This window comes from Pinus tabuliformis, chromosome 6 (assembly GCF_031772625.1).
Source record: "Pinus tabuliformis cultivar Carrire ecotype Pingquan chromosome 6, CPIR1, whole genome shotgun sequence".
Taxonomy (NCBI): domain Eukaryota; kingdom Viridiplantae; phylum Streptophyta; class Pinopsida; order Pinales; family Pinaceae; genus Pinus; species Pinus tabuliformis.
Genome location: NC_142292.1, coordinates 169,481,531 through 169,500,756, shown reverse-complemented (window position 1 = coordinate 169,500,756; position 19,226 = coordinate 169,481,531).

Here is a 19,226-nt window from a genome sequence, read left to right as displayed (position 1 = left end):
GCAAGTGTTTCAGAAGTACAGAGAGATTTCATAGTTAGCAACCTCATTCCAACTTCATCCATCCATGATCATTCTTTGCTTTCACTAAAACCCTCACCAATTTCATCATTTCACAAGGAAACTTCTCCAAGCTTGTTGAGCAAATCCAACCATCTCCCAACCTTGGTTTTGAGTTCTGAAGTGGTCCTAGGCACTCCCTTGCCTCATTCCATCCACCAACCACCTTCCCTAAGCCTTCCATCACCTTCAACACCCATCCTTTTTCTCTCGGCTATATCCTTTAGAAATACAGGGGATCATGTAGGTTTTTAGGACATCGTGTAGAGCATTAGGACATCCTGAAGGTTTACCTATTGTGGCCTGTTTTGAGGCCAAATTAAGGAAAAAGCCTCTAGGAAGCTAGAAAAGGTCCCCTATTGGTCTCCCCAACCTTCTAACCATTCACCATCATCCCTAAGCCACCCACCACATCAGCAAAAGAGATTAGCTTTCACACTTTCACATAAAAAGGACAAAAAGAAAAAAACAGATTTATTTTAGTTATTTGCATGCACAGCAGTAGAATGTTTGATGCTTTGAATTTACATTCTTAGGACAGTAGAATTGCATACATGTTAACTTAGCATTCTTTTGAAGCATAGCCTCTTAGCAACTAGTTAGAAAATGGTGTGTTTTAGCATTTGATTTCAATATTTTTCCTTACTGCAGTAGACAAGCTTTCTCTTAGACTAGATTTCTCTTTCCCTCATTGGTAATCAAGCTTCTTATGAATCTGTTAGCCTCCTATAACAATAGGTTCTCGTCTCTCATGATTGACAGTGGAAGTGCCAAAAATTCTCACCTTCCATGCTACTAAGGTTCCATTTTTGTGAAAGAAGCAGACAATTAAAAAATGTAAAGAGGGTATGCCTTAAAAGAAAAATCAAAGGGCAAGAAAATGAATTGGTCAAAGAAAAAATAAAAGAAATGAACCCCAAACAAAGACCATGAAAGTGGCTAGTCCAAATTGCCACTACTACTTTGATGGGTGGTCCAACAGCTCAAGCTGGGCCTCACCATGTTTTAAATTGTATGTTGTAGACTAGAGAGGAAGTACCTGTTCAAACAGTTCAAGCTTGACAGATGACTAGGTGGATAGAGAAAGAAAGGAGCCCAACTGCTTAATCTGGGCCCTTGGAAGTCATAAGGGTAGACTTAGATAGGAGGGCAGTAAAAAGAAAAGAGAATTATCAGGGTTTGCGAGGCTAAGTGCACCCATACAAAGGAAGAAAAAATGTTAGGTATATTAGGCAGGGTAGGCAGTTGAAGGGTACAGAAAGCAAGATCTAAGCATATCACTTGGAAAAAATCACAATATTGTCACCAGCAGGAGAAAGGCAAGACCAATGGCCTATTTGGCAAACTACTAAACCATCACTAACTTCCCTCATCCCCTTCAAAAGATTCTTACTAACCTCCCCATGAGCACTGCAGGATCTGCCTGACCAGTCCTCCTTATACTCCTCATTTGTAAAAATTTCATGTCAGAAATGACTTCTATCTTTGAAGAGCAGCCACATTTATTGTGTAAAAATTCTTTTCATTTTGATCTACTCCCTAACTATGTTTGTTTCCTAAAAAAGCTTAGTATCTTTCACGTCCCACTCTCATTCCCCTCCAAATACTAACTACTAACTCTATCTACACTAAATCCCCTATGTTACCCTATCCCTATTACTATAACACCATGGTGTATAAAACCCCAAGCAATGTATAAATATCCCCCCTTTTAGCATTATAGCTAAATAACACTTCTAACGGAGACATTAATCCACCAGGGACTATAGTCAACCCTGCTTTGGGATTACTCTAACCTCTGGTCAGAGTAATAACCTATACTAAACCCTCATTTACCCTTTTTCCGAAAAAATTCATCAAAACCCCTTCTCCCCCTCTCAAACCTAATATTCATATGTTTTTCTAAACCCGACAGTCTAACCTGCTTACCACAAAACCCATGAAAAAACCACCATAACCCAAAGTTCTGACCCCGACATATTAAATATTATTTTATTAACCGGTCGGTCCCCACCCAAACTTGCACGATGGGTCGGGGCGCCCGCCGGCCGTCGATCTCCCGCTGCCCTTAATCCAACGGTGGGCGGGCGATTTGAGATTTAAACCTGCCGCGGTTTAGCGTCCGGGGAGCAGGCAGTTTTGGCTCTCGTATGCTGGACGCGTGGCAGCCGGCGGAGGTGTTCGGAGCCCCCCTCCCCGATACCGCCTTCTCCCAAAAGCGGTGCGGGGAGACCGCTTACCACCTTCCCGCTTACTGCCCCTCTTATGTCACGTCACCCTCACGTCATTGTGACGTCATGTCACCGGCCCCCGCCCCCGCACCTTGTGACCCTCCACATCACCTTTCCACCCCACACCATCCGCCACCGTGTCCTTCCATGCTGGCCTCCAGCTCAGCACCCACGTCACCTTCCGTACCCGGACCCGCCATGACGTCATGCTGACGTCATCGGTGGAAAAGCGCCAATAACCCGCATTTTCCAAAATGGTCGTTAAAAACGCGCAAAAGAGCCATTTTGTGTCATTTTCACTCGAAAAAGACACAGTCGCTGTTCTATGCGTTCATTGCGAAATTTGCCTCCAAGCCGCCAAATTCAAAGCTGCAGACGCCGCAACTCACCAATTTAGCTGCATTATTCACCCACTGTTCACCCGGAGGCTCTCGGCATCGTTTATCCAGGTATTTGGCAGAATTCACCTGTTTTACCCATATTTAAGCCATTTCTCTGCAAATTGTCCATAAAACACCTGCTAATTCCCAAATTAAAGATTGTCTCTTAGTCAATTCTGGACTAAAACAACCTGCATTGCCCCCTGCTTCAAAATTTGATGTTACAACAATAATTCGCGGTCTTAATTTGCAAATTCGTCCTCAAGCTGCCCGGCATTGTTCCCTTTTGCCGGGTGCATGCTTGAAAAGCTGCATTTCACCAATTTTAGTCCTGCCCGCCCTCTGCATTTCATCCTCGTTGTTCACAATCCCTGTGAATTTACCTAAGCAGAGCAGAGGCAAGCCTGCCTAACCTACCTATTTCTCTTTGAAGAATATTTCTAGCATTATCTACATTCAGTCTATCACCTGAGCTTTGAGGGACCTTTCAAGCTATTTGCACTTACCTTGTTCCATTCAGAAACTACATAATGGCTGCTCCTGCACCCACAGCTCTAAGTGTTGCCCCCATGAATCCACCTAACAAAGAGCTTGAGTCCTTGCCTCTTGCTGACAGAGATTACCTCATCCAGGACTTTGTGGGTGATAGGAACCATTTGTTGACCTTCAAGTAATTGAGAGATGACTATTTGAAAAACAATGATACATATGGGATATGGGAATCCAATCTGCCTTATTACTTCCTCCCATCTGTCAACATTTTTCCAGAAATTATCCGCCTATGTGCTGAGAATTATGATGCAAATCACAGAGCTGTCAAGTCTCCATCTAGGAGCATCCTCTTTCACATTAATGCTGAGTCCATCAACCAGATGCTCAACTTCAAACAAACTCATCTGTTGTTTCCTTTCTCCATGAACTATTTGCTGGATACAGGTGCCAAGATGTCCACTGCTGACATTCAGAAGATCACCCAGACATTTATGAGGCCTGACCGCCAGCCCACAGGGCCACCTCCCTACTTGCATGTCCATTTTACTAATGTGGGCCAGCTTCTGGTTGACATGATCTCTTATGTACTGGGCTATAAAACCAGTGAGTTTGTTGATGAGACAGTGCTGGTATTTTTAGCTGCTTATAGCCCAAGCCAACCCCCTGCCTACAAATATAATTTTGCTAAATTCATAGCCAACAAGATACATGAGCAGCTTTTCAAAGTAGACAGGGAGGGCATATTCAAGTACTCATCATACATCTACCATTTGTTCATGTACTACCAGTCCGAGGCTTTTCCATGCCATATCAAGAAGCTAGATTCTAAGGGGGAAAGAAGATCTATTATCTTCTGGACATCTGTCTTTCACCAAGTCCAAGATTCACCATACTCATATTGTGAATTTATTGATCAATTTGTATACCCAGTCTCTTGCTTATTGATGAGGTCCCCTCCTCCCACAGTGTCATTTGAAATACAGAAAACTCTGCAGCTCTCCAAAAATTATAAAATAGGTGATTGGTACCTATACCAAGATCATATAGTCATCAGAATTTATGGCTGCGAGCTCTGTCCATACAGGCTCCCAAAATATGTACCAATGAGACTGTTTGCCTTGGAGTACTATAGGCAGCTCATTCACTCTGACCTCACCCACTTTCATAGTGCCAAAAAGAAAGCCCATCTCAAGTTTAAGCACCACCTATGCCCCTTCATCATGAACAAAAAAGAGGGATGGCAAGATGCTGAGCAAATCCTCAAAGACAAGTACAAGCTCTCAAAAAGCTTCCGGTGGGTCCCTTATGACCCTAAAGGATTCATCTGTGCTAGGAGGGTTAAGTACAGGCTGCTAGGTTATGAGCATTGTAAATATCCACATATTGAGCAGTATGCCAATCAGCAAGAATGGCTGCGAGATACATTAATTGAGAAATTAACTGAAGAAGAGATAATGCAAAAGAATGTCAAAGATTTGGAAAAGACTCTTGACTTGGATTCTGTGCAGCAGGTAATCTTCAAGCAAACATATCCAGTGGGAGAAGGGACCTCAGCTACAACAACTGCACCAGCCACCCAGGCGCCTTCTACAGCAACATCAGGTACAGATAAAGGTAAAGGAATAATGGGTGCTGAAGAAGAAACAGTAAAAGAACAGCCTGCCTCCTCAATTGGGCAGCAACAAGAGCAGACCCCTCCACCACAAACAGAGCCACCATCAGCACCTATTTTGCAGACTCCAGCACATGAGGAGAGGGGTAAGAAAAGAGACAGAGAAGAGTCCACTCCTGCTAGTGGATCCTCCCAGCAACCTGAGGCCAAGAGGCAAAAGGTTGACTCCCCAGTAATAGAAGAAATAAGTGAAGAAGTCCTTGACAGTCCAGGGAAAGAAGGGGGAGACAGCCAGCAAATGGGAACAAGCTCCTTTCAGCAGGAGCAGGGATTACAGCTTGGCTTGGAGGTGTCCTCCTCCACTCAGCAGAGCAAGATGCCTTCAAGCACCAAGGCTTCCTTCAAACAAATAATGGCACAGAATGACTTGCTGAGAATAGAAGTATACAAACAGTTTCTCAAAGCAACACTAGCCAAGCAAGAAAGGTTGATGTCTGTATATGACATACAAGAGGAGAAAATGATCCTCAGCCACTTCAAACCTAAGGTGCTGCAGTCTCAATCAGTTGCAGATTTTGTAAGAACAAGGGTGGAAGTCATGGCAAAGGACATTCACCCCATGGACCAGATTGAACTGCATAAACAAACTGGAGAAATGGTCTATGCCACCTTGGTGGACAGGGCAACAATGGCCCATGAATTGAAAGAATCATTAAAGAATACCAACATTCAGTTGGATTTTGAGAGAAAGTCCTCCATGACCAAAGATAACAGGATTAAATCACTAGAAGATATCATCATAGACCTAGGACATGATCCTAAGGATCCAAAGGGCGTGAGGGCCCTCATGAAGAAAAAAGAAGATGATCTTAATGCATTGAAGAAAAGATTGAAACTGCTGCCCACCGAGCACCCCCAAACAGTAGAACTGCAGAAGGAAAAGGAGGCCGATGAGCAACTTGATCTAATAATGCAGCTCAATCAAAAGGTCCTTGATTTGGAAAAGGAGCTAGAAGGGGCACTGCAAGACAAGCAAGGAGAATCCACATCCCAAGCTCCTCCAACTACTTCAACCACTGCAACAACTACAGAGGCAGCAGTAGCCCCTGTAACAACTACAGCAACAACAGAAGCAGCAGCAACAACAACAGCTCCAGAGCCCAGTTTAAACATGGAAGATTTGACAAAGGCTATCAAAGAGATGGAGCTCCAGGCTACTGAGATTAAACAGGCCAAAGAAAAGTTGGCAGAACTAGAGGCCAAATATGACAAGTCAAAAATGACTGTAGCAGAGCAGTCCAGAGAAATTAAGGCCTTCAAAGACAAAATAAAGGCCTTGGAAAAAGAGCTCAAGCTAGAAAGTGCTCTGGCAGAAATCAAGAGAATTTTGTGGGCCCGAATTGACCAATCCATTACTAGACAATGGAAGTCAATTAAAACTGTACATGAACAAATGAATTTGATTGGCCAAGCTCAAATTGAGATTCAGAAGGCCAGAACAGTGCTGGGAAACAGGCCTGAGCAGGCTAATAGAATGATCAATTTTCTGAATAATCAGACTAAGGAGGAGCTAGCAGCCATCAATATTGTTAACAGAACAGAGGCTGTCCTTACAGCTAAAAAGGTGCTAACTCTCAGGAATTTTGTACAGACTGTAGAGAGAAAATGCCATGAAATACAGGCTGAGGTAGATGAGTACAAGCTCAAAATAGGAACACTGCAAGCAAAAGGACTGCCCAGCCTACTAACCAGTACAGGAAGATTGCTCCCTCGTGAGCAATATGCTACCAGAATGACAACTTTCATTGAAAATCAAATCACTGCATCTGCCAGCACTTCTGAGGAAATGGGGCCACCAACAGGGCAGAGCCTGTATAATAAACTTGAAAATCTGTTTTTTATAGAAAATGAAGTCAATCACCTTTTTGAGGTTCCTCCTAATTTTTACAGATATACAGAAGCAAATGAAACATTAGTGAAAATCCGAAGGCACCAGCTGCCCAAAGAAGATTGGTGGCAGGCAATGCTACAGCTATTACCTCAATAAAATCAGCAGTTTTGTCCTAGTCAGCCTCCTCTCAGCCAAAATAAAAAAGCAAAATTTTGAACAGCATGCAAGGCAGCCGAAAAGGGTGACTCAGCAAAAGACAGCGACAAGGAGCAAAAGATAAGAAATGCGCAAATTTTGGGCAGCACATCTTCAGCCGACTCCAACGGTCACAAATTCAACATTCTCTGACCATTTTGGACAGCTAAGGCACTTAGGAGTTACTACAACATTTACTTTCTCAACTACAAAGCTCCAGGAGTTGGCACGAAATTAATGAAACATTTACTCATCAGCTAGATATTTTCTTATGTAAATTATGTATATATACCTCCCCTGGCAGCGTATGAGGGGTTGGTGATTTTCATTCTGAGGCAAATGTATTGTATATTTTCAGATAATCTAATGCAAGAGGCTGGAAAAGCTCAGTGATTTCCTGAATGTTTGATGTCTTGGTGATGCTATGCGTGCTGTTGCAGAATTCCTGTGCTGTCTAATGGAACAATAGGTTTTATCAATCTACGTTTTGTCTTCTTATGTTTGTTTGAATCATACACATGTTTCACTAATCTAACAGTAGAGAAAAGGAATAGTACAGGAAATGTTTGGTTACACCTTGTGCTCAATCTCTATTGCTGAAAATGTTTTCTTCAGAATTGATCATGAACATGAACTCTTAATTGCTCATGCTTACATTAATTCTATTAATATGAATGTTATATAGGAATTCTTCACTGCTTCTAAATAACATTCCCACCGTTCTCCATATCAGATTGTTGAAAGATTCTTAATTGCCTTTCATGCCCTGATTACATCACAACCAATCACAGATTTAAAGAATTGTTTCTTAGACACTTATCTGGCTCTGCAGCATCACTATTGTATCAACACAGACATATCAAGCAAATTAAGCATCACTGACTCCATGCCCAATGGCCTAGAACACCCTGGTAAACATATATATATCTTGACTGAAGTCATCATCCAGCAAATTTCAAAACAAAACCTCGAGCATCATAACTAACCTAAAATACTATACAAACAAAGTTAAATCATAAAGAGAGAGCCCTCTCTGGTCATAGGTAGGCTAGAACCTGTGACCCAAAGATTTGTTAGTGGTTACCTCGGCCGTATTCCCTTGGGAGTCAAAGGGAACAACCTGAGTGATAACATAATTGGCGACTCTGCTGGGGACAGAGTGTATTTTTCAACTGCTGTCTATTTTTAGACAGTGGTTCCAAAAGCTTGAGTAGTCCCTTAAAAATAGTTCTAAAAATATCCTCAAAAATACCAAAAACAAGTTCAGAAGCTGGCTCCTAAGAAGAGAACTAGGCACACCAGGTCAAATCCTGACCCAAATCCCCCACCTGTTTTCGAAAATCCAAATCTGATTCAGAAAACTCTTAGGAACCAGAAGGAACCAGAACAATCTCCTGAAACTAGCCCTGAGGTAGTTCAGCAAAGTTTTATTCCAACCCCTGCCAAGCCATCTGTTCACCTTCATACAATTCATTCTTCCCCCTCTTCATCATCCACTTCACAAAACATATTGTCTACACCCAACACACAAACTGCTGTTGTTATCCCTGTTGTCCCAGTTGTTCCCTTTCTACCAGTTGTCCCACTTATTCCCCCAAATATGGCTAATCGTTATGCACCCCTTCAGTTACCTGGCAATCCTGGGGCTATGCCTTAGGACTACCAAAGCAAGATTACTTATTTTGATGGAACCAGTACATACACTGCCTTACAGCATACCAAGAAAATGCAAGATTACTTTGAAAACTATGAGATAGATGATGATGATGTAAGGATGAAAATTTTTGTCCAAAGTCTAACAGGTGAAGTAAGAACCTAGTTCAGGGCACTGGCTGCAAATTCTATAGCTGATTTGGGTGCCCCTTATCAGTCCTTCCTAAACCAATGGGAAAAGAAAAAGGACCCTCTACACATTCTATCTGAATATGACACCATAAGAAGAGGCCCACAAGAAACTGTCCTGGACTATTGCACTAGATTCAACACTATTTATAATGCTATTCCTCAAAATCTTAGACCCCCACCTGATTTAGCATTGATTAAATTCCCTGATGGATTTGATGCTGATATGGCATATCAACTAAGAGAAAGAGCCCCTACAACTCTAGCAGACATGAAAAACATAGCTGCTAGTGTAGAGGCAAATCTAATTGCCAAAAGAAACTGGGCGAGAACTGAAAGGAGAACTACTTTCAAAGAAGAACCCTCATCATTTGAGCAAAAGCTAGATGCAATCATCAAAGGGATGGATAGACTTGGAGACAGGGTAGAAACCATAGAAAGAAAGTCATCATGGGAAGGCCAAACAAACAATATTAGAAACCCAAACTTCAGAAAGAATCAAAATCCTAATGTTGGAAGGGTTGATCCTAACCAGCATGTCAGACCCCCTTTCCAAGAGAATTACGCTGAGGCTTCAAAATCTAGTGAACGTAGTGAGGACCCTCACATCAATCTAATGGGTTTGGACAGTGAAAATCAAGTCTTTTTGACACAAGAAGACCAAGAGGTTTACAATGACAATCAATTCCACACTAAGTCAGGAGAATCTTTCGATTTTAAAGAAGGATATGATGCAGCTGTGTATGAGGTGCACAAACAGTACAAACTAAGGAGTAGAACAATAAATGTACTTGCACCCCTCAAACCAAAGGACAATAAACAACCAAAAAAGATCAATGAAAATACTACCCTTCCCCAATCAGCTAGCAGCTCAAACCCACCTGCCACAGAAGTGACTGTGGAGGACATCTCAGAGCAACAGTCCTCTCAAAATCAGCCAGATCTACCCCATCCATTAAAGACAAAGGCAGACAATCCCCTAGGAAACAAACATGCCACCCGTTTTACTCAAAATGGACCCAACTATGAGCAAAAGACACTTGATAACTCAGTTGAAAAGGAAAAATCTGTTGCACTAAATGCCAAAATTCAAATGGAAAAACCTTTTAACTTGGAAACAGAAATAAGTAAGCTAAAAATATCAGTCCCTCTTTCGGAATTAGCCAAACATGACATATAAAGATAGCAGATCAATAAATCACTCCAAGTATCAGACAACAAAGATGCTGTGAATGTCCTAGATGACCAACCAGAGTTGTTGTTCGTACCTGAGGTTAATGGAAAAACAGAGAATGGAGGGGTGCCACCCTTTTATGTCAGTCTGAACATTCATGATAAGGTCCTACATAATGCAATGTTCGATTCTGGGGCCTCACACAACTTAATGCCCAAATCTGTAATGGAAAAACTTGACTTGGACATCACAAGACCTTACAAGGATCTATTCTCATTTGATTCAAGCCAGGTCAGGTGTTTAGGCTTGATTAAAGACTTATGTGTCTCCCTAGTTCAATACCCAACCAAAACTATCTTGATGGATGTAGTGGTGGCTGACATACCCCCTAAGTATGGTATGCTCTTGTCCAGATCTTGGGGGGCCAAACTTCAAGGATCTCTGCAATTAGATATGTCCTATGCAACTATCTCAGTCTTCGGGCAGCCAAAGATATTGTACCGGGAAACTTTGATGAAATATGTGGTAAGCAGTCAGGAGAAGCCCCAAAACTTCCCAATCTATTCAATACACTCTGACATGGATTCGTTTATTCTCTACAATGCTGACATCTGTCACAAAGCTTATTCTGAACTATTAATGACAGTAGAAACCGAGGAGTCAGATGAGCAATGTGCTTTCAAAGACCAAGGGACTGTGGGTATAATTGATAAGAAGGCAAAGGAACAGGATGCACCAAGTAACTTGCAAGAAACAAATCTGCCCATGATCCAACTCACTAAAAATTTCAATCCAGATCTTGATCATGAGACCTTATGGTATTTAGAATTTGATGGCTCTGCAAACAAGCTAGGAGCTGGGGCAGGAGTCTGGATCCACAATATGCACAATGACCAAGCTGAGGGCCATGCATACAGACTAAACTTTCGATGCACAAACAACATGGCTGAATATGAAGCCCTCCTGTTAGGTCTGAAACTCATAAAAAATCTAGGTGCAACCAAAATCTCAATCTTGGGAGATTCAGATTTGGTAATACAACAGATGAAGGGAAATTTTACCACCAACGATTTGAGGTTGAGAGCATACAAGGGGGCAGCTATTCAAGTACTTGAGAGCTTCTCACAATCACAGTTGACTAAAATTTCCAGAGAACTCAATCTACATGCTCACAGCTTGGCAACTTTTGCCAGCACTTGTAAGTTGCCTTTTAAAACCAATCATACATTTACTGCTGAAATCAAACACAGACCTTCAGTTCCAGATAACATCAAGAATTGGCAAGTCTTCGAGAATAATACACAGATAAATAACTTTCTCACTTTAAAGGAAGAATTTTCTAGCATGAACATTAACACTAGCACTAGAGATGATCAACCACAGATATGCACAATTACACAGAAAATATCAGCTGAAACTGCTGATCTAGTTCTGCATCCTACCACCTTTGACAAAGAAACTATACGGGAATTGAAACAATCAGATGAAGAGGAAATAGCTGAAACAGAAGAGGAGGTAATTGAGCTAAAGGATAATTTTCTGCCCATAGGTCTAACCCCTTTGGAGGATCTGTTTGATTCAAATGATATCTCAAGAAAACCGAAAATGCAACCATTAAATGCTGAAATAGAAGATTGTAATATTGGGACCCCTGAAAATCCTAAAATGGTCAAATTATCCAAAGCATTACCACCTGAGCAGAAACTGAAATACATTGAGTTATTCAAAGAGTTTCAAGATGTCTTTGCCTGGAGCTATGAGGACCTTAAATCTTATGATACATCAGTTATCCAACACACTATCCCTCTAAAAGAAAATCAAAAGCCTTTCAAACAAAAGCTTAGGAGATTCAATCCAGTCCTCCTCCCCCTTATTGAAAAAGAGGTTCAACGCATGTATGAAGCGGGGATCATTGCCCCAATTAGATTCTCAGAGTGGATTTCAAACCTATTGCCTACTAGGAAAAAGACAGGGGAAATCCGACTGTGTGTTGACCTAAGAAATCTGAACAAAGTATCTCTCAAAGACCATTACCCCTTACGAAAAATGGATAATATCTTGCAAAGGGTAGTGGGAGCTGCTAGGATCTCTTTACTAGATGGTTTCTCAGGATTCAATCAGATTCTAGTACACCCGGATGATCAAGACAAAACAGCTTTCACAACACCTTGGGGAAAATTCAAATATGTCCAAATGCCTTTTGGACTTAAAAATGCAGGGGCCACATTCCAAAGAGAAATGGATATTTCCTTTGCCAAGGAAATTCATGACTTCCTAGTTGTCTATCTTGATGATCTTACTGCCTTTTCAAAATCAGATCAAGAACACTTAGAACACTTGAGGCAGGTTTTCACAATCTGTAGAAAGTATGGCATATCCTTCAACCCAAAAAAGTCACTATTTGGGCTAGAAGAAGGTAAACTTCTGGGGCATATAATCTCAAAACATGGTATTAGGATTGACCCGGACAAAATTCAAGCTATCCTACAAGTACCTCATCCAAGAAACATCAAAGAACTACAAAGCTTTCTAGGAAAGATTAACTTCTTGAAGAGATTCATTCCCAATCTGGCTGAACTCATTAGACTGTTAAATAATATGCTGAAAAAGGATTCCAAGGTCAAATGGACTATGGAAGCTAGACAAGCCTTTGAGGATATCAAAAGAGCATTGACAAACACACCAGTCCTGACAAGCCCTAGATTTGATCAAGATTTCATTATTTTTTCTTGTGCTTCAGAGCATACTATTGCTGCTGTTCTGCTACAAAAAGATGACCAAGCTTGTGAAAAACCCATTGCATTTTTTAGCAGAGCCCTTAGGGATGCTCCCTTAAAGTATCAGATTATGGAAAAGCAAGCCTATGCATTGGTAAAAGCCATCAAGGAATTCAGAATCTATATCATTTACTCTCATATAATTGCCTATGTTCCTAATGCAGTGGTCAAAGATATTCTAACCCAAGAAGGAATTGAGGGCAAGAGGGGTAAATGGATTGCCAATATCTTAGAATATGACATTGAGATTAAACCTACCAAACTGATAAAAGGACAAGGCCTAGCCAAACTAATGGCTGAAACCAATTTTCAAGCCCTTGACATTAATGAACTGGACGACGAACAGGAGATGGCGACTCCACAGATCAACCAAGCCTTTATGCAATCCCCATGGTATGCTGAAATATGTTTTGTATTATTAAACCTGCAAGCTCCTCCAGGGTTGTCCAGAACCAAGAAAAGATTCTTAAAAATGAAAGCATCAAAGTTTTGTATTATTGACAATGTTTTGTTTTGGAGAAATCATGAAGGAATCTTACTCAATTGCTTAACAATAGAAGAAACTGACAATGTCCTCAAAGAATTTCATGCAGGTGACTGTGGAGGACACTTATACTGGAAGTCCACAGCTGATAAAATCCTAAGGGCTGGATTTTATTGGCCCTCCTTGTTTGCTGATGTAAAGAAATTTGTGATGTCTTGTCACAAATTCCAAATTTTTTAGGGCAAGAGGAACCTCCTGCCTTTACCACTCAAACCAGTAACAACTGAGAGACCATTCTAGCAATGGGGTTTAGACTTCATTGGTGAAATTCACCCTCCATCCTTTGGCTAGCATAGGTGGATTCTCACTGCCACAGATTATTTCACCAAATGGATAGAAGCCATCCCTTGTAGGCAGGCCAATGACTCCATTATTATACAATTCCTAGAAACCAACATCTTATCCAGGTTTGGTTGTCCAGACAAAATCATCACAGACAATGCTGCTGCTTTCAAGTCCAAGAAAATGATCAACTTTTGTCACAAGTATCACATGACCCTAGGTCATTCCACTGCCTATTATCCTCAAGGTAATGGCCTAGTTGAATCTTCCAACAAAAGTCTCATCAACATCATTAAAAAAGTTTTGGAAGAAAACAAAAAGAATTGGCACAAAAAATTGGTGAATGCATTATGGGCTGATAGACTGACCACCAAGAGATCAGTCGGCATGAGTCCGTATGAACTAGTCTATGGGCTAGAAGCAAAGTTTCCTACATCTCTAGGAATTCCTGTGATCAAGTTGCTGCAAGAAATACAAGCTGAACCCATTGACATCCAAAGAAGAATTAATCAAACAATTCATTTACAGCAAACAAGAGAAGAAGTCTATCAAAGAACCCAAGTTCTACAAGAAAATCTCAAAAGAATATTTGACAAAAGAACCAAAGCTGAAGATTTCTTTATAGGAAACAAAGTGTTAAGATGGGATTCCAGAAGGGAGGACAAACATGGCAAGTTTGATTTTTTATGGAAGGGACCCTATGTCATCTATGCTATACAAGTAAACAACACCTATTTTCTAAGAAGTTTGGATGGCTCAAACACTGAGGAAGGCCCAGTTAATGGGAGAATGCTCAAGCATTATTTTGACTCCCTTTGATCAAACACTGAACAGGCATATATTGTACATAAATATTTGTATTTTCCAGTATTTTCAATTACAGCAGATAAATAAAGTCCCAAGTGCAGCATATTTTGAGGAAACCAGGATGCTACACTATGTTCTCTTGGAAAATGTTGATCCCGGCATTTGGAAAGCAAAGAAAATACAGGGTAACTATCAGCTCATGGGGAGAAATTGTAAGAAACAGGTAAAACAGATCTGCAAATTCACAGCAAATCAGCCCACTGGGTGCTGCCTGCAACTATCTAGGATCCTAGCCAATGGTCTCCAACAAACAGGGAAATTCAGCCTGCAGCAAGAAAAGCAGAAACTCGGGCAATCTGACCTGCTGTTCTTGGCTTTTCACCTGGAAAAGCCATCCCCAAGTGGAGCCACTGTTAGCCTCCTATACCAATAGGTTCTCATCTCTCATGATTGACAGTGGAAGTGCCAAAAATGCTCACCTTCCATGCTACTAAGGTTCCATTTTTGTGAAAGAAGCAGAGAATTAAAAAATGTAAAGAGGGTATGCCTTAAAAGAAAAATCAAAGGGCAAGAAAATGAATTGGTCAAAGAAAAAATAAAAGAAATGAACCCCAAACAAAGACCATGAAAGTGGCTAGTCCAAATTGCCACTACGACTTTGATGGGTGGTCCAACAGCTCAAGCTGGGCCTCACCATGTTTTAAATTGTATGTTGTAGACTAGAGAGGAAGTACCTCTTCAAACAGTTCAAGCTTGACAGATGACTAGGTGGATAGAGAAAGAAAGGAGCCCAACTGCTTAATCTGGGCCCTTGGAAGTCATAAGGGTAGACTTAGATAGGAGGGCAGCAAAAAGAAAAGAGAATTATCAGGGTTTGCGAGGCTAAGTGCACCCATACAAAGGAAGAAAAAATGTTAGGTATATTAGGCAGGGTAGGCAGTTGAAGGGTGCAGAAAGCAAGATCTAAGCATATCACTTGGAAAAAATCACAATATTGTCACCAGCAGGAGAAAGGCAAGACCAATGGCCTATTTGGAAAACTACTAAACCATCACTAACTTCCCTCATCCCCTTCAAAAGATTCTTACTAACCTCCCCATGAGCACTGCAGGATCTGCCTAACCAGTCCTCCTTATACTCCTCATTTGTAAAAATTTCATGTCAGAAATGACTTCTCTCTTTGAAGAGCAGCCACATTTCTTGTGTAAAAATTCTTTTCATTTTGATCTACTCCCTAACTAAGTTTGTTTCCTAAAAAAGCTTAGTATCTATCACTTCCCACTCTCATTCCCCTCCAAATACTATCTACTAACTCTATCTACACTAAATCCCCTATGTTCCCCTATCCCTATTACTATAACACCATGGTGTATAAAACCCCAAGCAATGTATAAATATCCCCCCTTTTAGCATTATAGCTAAATAACACTTCTAAGGGAGACATTAGTCCACCAGGGACTATAGTCAACCCTGCTTTGGGATTACTCTAACCTCTGGTCAGAGTAATAACCTATACTAAACCCTCATTTACCCTTTTTCCGAAAAAAATCATCAAAACCCCTTCTCCCCCTCTCAAACCTAATATTCATATGTTTTTCTAAACCCGACAGTCTAACCCGCTTACCCGAAAACCCACGAAAAAACCCTCATAACCCAAAGTTCTGACCCCGACGTATTAAATATTATTTTATTAATCGGCGGGTCCCCACCCAAACTTGCACGATGGGTCGGGGTGCCCGCAGGCCGTCGATCTCCCGCTGCCCTTAATCCAACGGTGGGCGAGCGATTTGAGATTTAAACCTACCGCGGTTTAGCGTCCGGGGAGCAGGCGGTTTTGGCTCCCGTACGCTGGACGCATGGCAGCCGGCGGAGGTGTTCAGAGCCCCCCTCCCCGATACCGCCTTCTCCCAAAAGCGGTGGGGGGAGACCGCTTACCACCTTCCCGCTTACCGCCCCTCTTATGTCACGTCACCCCCACATCATTGTGACGTCATGTCACCGGCCCCCGCCCCCGCACCTTGTGACCCTCCACATCACCTTGCCACCCCACACCATCCGCCACCGTGTCCTGCCATGCTGGCCTCCAGCTCAGCACCCACGTCACCTTCCGTACCCGGGCCCGCCATGACATCATGCTGACGTCATCGGCGGAAAAGCGCCAATAACCCGCATTTTCCAAAATGGTCGTTAAAAACGCGCAAAAGAGCCGTTTTGTGTCATTTTCACTCGAAAAAGACAGAGTCGCCGTTCTATGCGTTCATTGCGAAATTTGCCTCCAAGCCGCCAAATTCAAAGCTGCAGACGCCGCAACTCACCAATTTAGCTGCATTATTCACCCACTGTTCAACCCGGAGGCTCTCGGCATCGTTTATCCAGGTATTTGCCAGAATTCACCTGTTTTACCCATATTTATGCCATTTCTCTGCAAATTGTCCATAAAACACCTGCTAATTCCCAAATTAAAGATTGTCTCTTAGTCAATTCTGGACTAAAACAACCTGCATTGCCCCCTGCTTCAAAATTTGATGTTACAACAATAATTCGCGGTCTTAATTTGCAAATTCGTCCTCAAGCTGCCCAGCATTGTTCCCTTTTGCCGGGTGCAAGCTTGAAAAGCTGCATTTCACCAATTTTAGTCCTGCCCGCCCTCTGCATTTCATCCTCGTTGTTCACAATCCCTGTGAATTTACCTAAGCAGAGCAGAGGCAAGCCTGCCTAACCTGCCTATTTCTCTTTGAAGAATATTTCTAGCATTATCTACATTCAATCTATCACCTGAGCTTTGAGGGACCTTTCAAGCTATTTGCACTTACCTTGTTCCATTCAGAAACTACATAATGGCTGCTCCTGCACCCACAGCTCTCAGTGTTGCCCCCATGAATCCACCTAACAAAGAGCTTGAGTCCTTGCCTCTTGCTGACAGAGATTACCTCATCCAGGACTTTGTGGGTGATAGGAACCATTTGCAGACCTTCAGGGAATTGAGAGATGACTATTTGAAAAACAATGATACATATGGGATATGGGAATCCAATCTGCCTTATTACTTCCTCCCATCTGTCAACATTTTTCCAGAGATTATCCGCCTATGTGCTGAGAATTATGATGCAAATCACAGAGCTGTCAAGTCTCCATCTGGGAGCATCCTCTTTCACATTAATGCTGAGTCCATCAACCAGATGCTCAACTTCAAACAAACTCAGCTGTTGTTTCCTTTCTCCATGAACTATTTGCTGGATACAGGTGCCAAGATGTCCACTGCTAACATTCAGAAGATCACCCAGACATTTATGAGGCCTGACCGCCAGCCCACAGGGCCACCTCCCTACTTGCATGTCCATTTTACTAATGTGGGCCAGCTTCTGGTTGACATGATCTCTTATGTACTGGGCTATAAAACCAGTGAGTTTGTTGATGAGACAGTGCTGGTATTTTTAGCTGCTTATAGCCCAGGCCAACCCCCTGCCTACAAATATAATTTTGCTAAATTCATAGCCAACAAGATACATGAGCAGCTTTTCAAAGTAGACAGGGAGGGCATATTCAAGTACTCATCATACATCTACCATTTGTTCATGTACTACCAGTCCGAGGCTTTTCCATGCCATATCAAGAAGCTAGATTCTAAGGGGGAAAGAAGATCTGTTATCTTCTGGACATCTGTCTTTCACCAAGTCCAAGATTCACCATACTCATATTGTGAATTTATTGATCAATTTGTATACCCAGTCTCTTGCTTATTGATGAGGTCCCCTCCTCCCAGAGTGTCATTTGAAATACAGAAAACTCTGCAGCTCTCCAAAAATTATAAAATAGGTGATTGGTACCTATACCAAGATCATACAGTCATCAGAATTTATGGCTGCGAGCTCTGTCCATACAGGCTCCCAAAATATGTACCAATGAGACTGTTTGCCTTGGAGTACTATAGGCAGCTCATTCACTCTGACCTCACCCACTTTCATAGTGCCAAAAAGAAAGCCCATCTCAAGTTTAAGCACCACCTGGGCCCCTTCATCATGAACAAAAAAGAGGGATGGCAAGATGCTGAGCAAATCCTCAAAGACAAGTACAAGCTCTCAAAAAGCTTCTGGTGGGTCCCTTATGACCCTGAAGGCTTCATCTGTGCTAGGAGGGTTAAGTACAGGCTGCTAGGTTATGAGCATTGTAAATATCCACATATTGAGCAGTATGCCAATCAGTAAGAATGGCTGCAAGATACATTAATTGAGAAATTAACTAAAGAAGAGGTAATGCAAAAGAATGTCAAAGATTTGGAAAAGACTCTTGACTTGAATTATGTGCAGCAGGTAATCTTCAAGCAACCATATCCAGTGGGAGAAGGGACCTCAGCTACAACAACTGCACCAGCCACCCAGGCGCCTTCTACAGCGGCATCAGGTACAGATAAAGGTAAAGGAATAATGGGTGCTGAAGAAGAAACAGTAAAAGAACAGCCTGCCTCCTCAATTGGGCAGCAACAAGAGCAGACCCCTCCACCACAAACAGAGCCACCATCAGCACCTATTTTGCAGACTCCAGCACATGAGGAGAGGGGTAAGAAAAGAGACAGAGAAGAGTCCACTCCTGCTAGTGGATCCTCCCAGCAACCTGAGGCCAAGAGGCAAAAGGTTGACTCCCCAGTAATAGAAGAAATAAGTGAAGAAGTCCTTGACAGTCCAGGGAAAGAAGGGGGAGACAGCCAGCAAACGGGAACAAGCTCCTTTCAGCAGGAGCAGGGATTATAGCTTGGCTTGGAGGTGTCCTCCTCCACTCAGCAGAACAAGAAGCCTTCAAGCACCAAGGCTTCCTTCAAACAAATAAAGGCACAGAATGACTTGCTGAGAATAGAAGTATACAAACAGTTTCTCAAAGCAACACCAGCCAAGCAAGAAAGGTTGATGTCTGTATATGACATACAAGAGGAGAAAATGATCCTCAG